The sequence below is a fragment of the Apodemus sylvaticus genome, chromosome X (genome assembly GCF_947179515.1).
Source record: "Apodemus sylvaticus chromosome X, mApoSyl1.1, whole genome shotgun sequence".
NCBI lineage: Eukaryota > Metazoa > Chordata > Mammalia > Rodentia > Muridae > Apodemus > Apodemus sylvaticus.
The window spans coordinates 11,735,728-11,740,314 of record NC_067495.1 but is presented as its reverse complement, the minus strand read 5'-3'; the positions used below and the strand labels follow the sequence as shown (position 1 = coordinate 11,740,314).

General features: G+C 44.0%; 1 pseudogene; it reads right to left on the bottom strand.

The window, feature by feature from the left end:
• Positions 1–357: 357 nt before the first annotated feature.
• On the bottom strand, positions 358–905 carry LOC127675522 (myelin-associated neurite-outgrowth inhibitor-like; annotated as a pseudogene).
• Positions 906–4,587: the final 3,682 nt, after the last annotated feature.

Here is a 4,587-nt window from a genome sequence, read left to right as displayed (position 1 = left end):
GGGGTTTTGTGTATGATGGTTTTACATCAGTCACTGCAGGTAGATTGCACAAGCCTTGTTTTTGTTTGTTTTTATAAACATGCATTCAACTAGATATGATTCAGAATAAAGTAATACTCCCGTTTTTTTTTATCATCACTGTTGGCTAAAAATTTGCCAGGCAGTCCACAAAACAGGATTTGCTTTAAAACCAAGGCAGAGTTAGTTGCAGACTAGTGAGCTGGGACCTGCTGGGCTGCGGCACAGCCATGTTTAGCCAAGTGTTAGGCTAAGCATTAGGAAGAAAGTCCTGCTTAGAGGCCCAGGGCCTGCAGCACCAGCTGTGGAACTCAATGGAGTGACTGCACAGCTCCAACCTCAACTGCTAATTTGCAGGGCAATCAGCACTGGCAGGAGAGGAGGCGGGTGAGGCATATAGCTGTAGATGGGCGTTCCTGGGGCTGGGTGTGGGGCTACAGGAGTTGGAGAATGATCAGTCAGCAGGGTACCTAGTGACCCCCACTGCTTAAGGAGGAGGGATGGGAGCAGGGTAGACCTTTGCTGGCCTGCCATTGGGCTGCACCATGATGTGAGGAGGCGCTGCACACAGAGGTTGTGTATAGTACTTACCTTGCTGGGCTCAGGGCTCTGCTGGGGATAGGCACTTCTCACTGGGTACACAGCCCTCTGGGAAGGATTGGGGGAAGAGGAGTATGGTAGCACAGCTCCACTGGTTGGGGACAGAACAGTTTGTAAGGTGAGCCAAGAGTGTAGCCTGTGTGGAAGGTAGGATTCGCTCCAGGGTCCATGTTAGGAGAATAGGCAGGCGCTGCTGCAAAGCCCACAGGAAAACCAACTGGATAACCAATTCCTTTAGCATTTGCATAGGGAACCCCAGAAGACTCAGGGCTATAAACAGGATTCATGATTTCAAAAAGGTGGCCTGCGGTTCCTGGACTGGTGCATGCAGGCCTGAGCCGGCATAGTGTGTGGCCCCGCGACGGGCAGTGCCCAGACGATGCCAGATTGCTACCAACCAGCAAAAACTCCAGTTGTCTAATGATGACTATCTGAGAATTATTGTTGTTTTGAGTAGCTGAGTCTCAGCTTGGGGGGGGGGAATGTTTGCAAAAGGCTAAAAGTAAGATTTAATTCCTGTACAGAAAATAACATTAACTTAGTTAGTAGCCTTTGCTTTAACAAGTGGAATTAATTCTCCATGACATAAAATGGAATGAGACGAGCAGCACTCAGTTCATAGGCACACAGAGCTAGTGCTCAAGCTTCTATCACAAATTCCAACACAGAACATATGGCTAAGTCACTGCTAACCTTTCCATCTCCAAACTGTATGCTCGCTATGCACCTAAGGCAAAGAATCAACACGTTGAACATAAGTGTCTCCTTGAGAAAAGGAGAGAATTCAATTAGGGTTAAATTAGACAAAGATAAATGGAAATACTTCAGAAACAGCTACTAGACATAGCCAAAAAGTCTGTGACACTAACAACTGCACAGCAAAAGGTGGAATGATGAAGTCTAGATGTGAGGGAAACTCTGAGCATCTGTATAAAGATGTGTTTCAACAAGTCAGCACATCCTGGGGTAACTAGTGTACAGGGCAAGCAAAAGGTCCACAACCCTGGTGTGAAGTGCTTCTTGCCATTGAACCCTGCACTAGTATATTCCATTTTGATCTTACTTGTCCAGCTCTTCCTGACAACCCTGGATCACTAGTCCTTGAAAGGCAGCTGAAAAACTTAGTGTTTTTCCTGGTAAGTGGAAATTCCTAATCACTTCAAGTCTGAGGTAGGTTCTCTCTGAGGGATTCTATGAACAAGTTAAATCTGGGCAGTTGGGAAAACCTGGACAATCCATTTGGTCATTCCTTTCTTAGATTTTCAGTTAGCATCCACCTTTAGGACTGTACTTTGAGCTATTGCCAGGGCAGCTGAGAAACTACAATCATCTTAGGGCTATCAGAATCCTGGAGCACTGTTTCTGAAGGAAAAAAAATCTCTTAGCTCCGCAAATTTCAAAACCCCTAATGATCCAGTAATTCTTCAATTACAAGTAAGTCCAAATAGCCTCTGTCTCTCTGATAATGGGACAAAGTCACAATCTTCATGATGAAAACAATCCTTTAATGACCTCTCTAAAACAAATTTCCCACCAATTCCATTAGGCCTACCAAAGTCCTGCACCATTGTGTATTAGGGAAAGCACTCAACATTGCAGCATGTGTGGTATATTGTGCTTGATGCCCTGGAATTTCATGTATCAGAGACAACACAAAATATTCTCTGTTTATTTAAATAAAACAAATCTTTATTCAGAAAACATTGAAATAATTTGGAGCATTAGAATGATTTTCAGTTAAGTTAGAAACCACATGGATTCAGTACTGAAATAAACTTTGAAATAGTTATGTTAGTGTTCTGATTCAGTGCCACAATTAGAATCTCAGGTCCTCCACTTTCCTTCCAATCAAACACCTCTTATGCCACAGTACATCTCTGTGAGTTGCATTGGTATAACAAAGTTCTTGATGTTGTAAAAGTAATATAATTTCCACTGTATTCTTTTTGGTTTTTGGTTTTTGTTTTTTTTCGAGACAGGTTTTCTCTGTACAGCCCTAGCTGTCCTGGAACTCACTCTGTAGACTATAAATCCCCCTGTGTCTGCCTCCCAAGTGCTGCAATTAAAGGCGTGCACCACGACTGCCCACCTTCCACTGCATTCTTTTTTTTTTTTAATTTATTTAATGTATGAGTGCTCTGCCGCATATACACGCAAATGCCAGAAGAGGGCATCTGATCCCCTTGTAGATGGCTGTCACCCACCATGTGATTGTTGGGAATTGAACTGAGGACCTCTGGAAGGGCAGCCAGTATTCTTAACCACTGAACCATCTCTCCAGCCCATCCAATGTTCTTAAAAATCCTGATGTACTTAGGATTGTATTTGCTGTTGTTCAGATGTAAGCAATTTCAGAATTGTGTGAACAAAACAGTTCACTTACTAGCAAACAGAATTTAGATTTTATTGCAGTTGAACAATGTTGGTTTGGAGTCATTTAAGTTACAGGGACATGTGTTTTCAAAGAAGCCACAGCAAACTGCTTCATTTATCGATGTGTAAGGACTACTTTACTATTCCACTAAAGTTCAGCCATTGACCATTGCACTTCTATAAAGACAATATCACCTGCTATCTTTCCAGTATATCAATCAGCACTTCTGCTACAGCACAGAACTGTATTTGTTGCGTTGGTATTGGAAAGTTCTTGCTCTTGCAATACTACTGCCCTTTTCCACAGTGTTCTTCCCTATTCCATGGCACTGAAATCTATGTACTGCTGTCATGATGCAAACCACTTCAGAGGTGTGTAAGTTAGCAGGTATGCATTGTTGTTAAAGGAATTTCAATTTCTCCATGATAGAATTGCATCTGTTTTTCAAAACACCGATGAGAATCACATGCACTTGTGATTTCCAGGGGTGCCACTGGGTTCTCCTTCAGTTGCAGGCATGTTTTCCCTGCTGTCATGTAATCTTGTTCAGTTACTGTCCTCGGGCGGTCCTCTGTTAATGAGCTCATGTATTTTCTTCTCTGTATATTGGCCACCACTTCTCTTACAGTCAGTGTATTACTGTGATGTTAACTGACAGGACAAACTTCTTGCTGTTGTAAATTTATTATCATTTTAACTGAGATCTTAACAATTCTAGTCCACTTAGGAACTTATGTGCTGGTGTTCTGAATCAAGCAGCTTCAGAATCTAATGATTAAGCCTGTATCCTTTGTTATAGATGGCATTTAGATATCTTTGCACTAGTTTATACATTTGTATATACATTGGTATAGACGAATATGCCCTTGTGCAACATTTTAAATAACGTGTATTTTGTCCACAGAGAGTACTGTGTACTGCCTCAGTTACAGATGCACATGCTGTTGTCTCCTATACCATACCATTCTTGGTCAGTCAGAGTTCTGGTGTGGTGCTACAATTAGTATCACAGGTCCTGGAAGGTGAGAAACTCTCAGAACTCAAAGGGAGGGACCTTGAATGGCATGCATTACAGTGGGAGGGAGAACTTGTAGGGTCCACCTCCAGTGGAGGGACAGGACATCAAGTGGGGCGGAGACTGGGGTTGCCATCCCACAGTCAAAAACTCTGACCCATAATTGTTGCTGTCTGAAAGAACTGCAGGGGCAGAGATGGAGTGGAGACTGAGGGAAAGTAGGTTCAGTGACAGGCCCACATTGGGATCCAGCTCAAGGGGAGGCCCTGGGGCCTGAGACTGTTCCTGGTGCTGTGGTGTGCTTGCAGACAGGAGCCTAGCATGGCTGCCCTCCAAGAGTCCCAACAAGCAGCCGAAAGAGCCAGATGCAGATACCCAACCAATGGACAGAAGCCTGGGGCTCCTGTGGTTGAATTGAGGAAAGGCTGGAAGAAGCTGAGGAGGAAGGAGACCCTATGGTAAGAACAGCAGTCTCGGCTGTTTGGATCCTCTGGATGGTGTTTGTATTCTTTCTGCTTGTTGCTGCAGACCTCTTCCCCCGGGGTCCCAGCGCAGTGGAGACAGGTTGCGCGTGGGCACC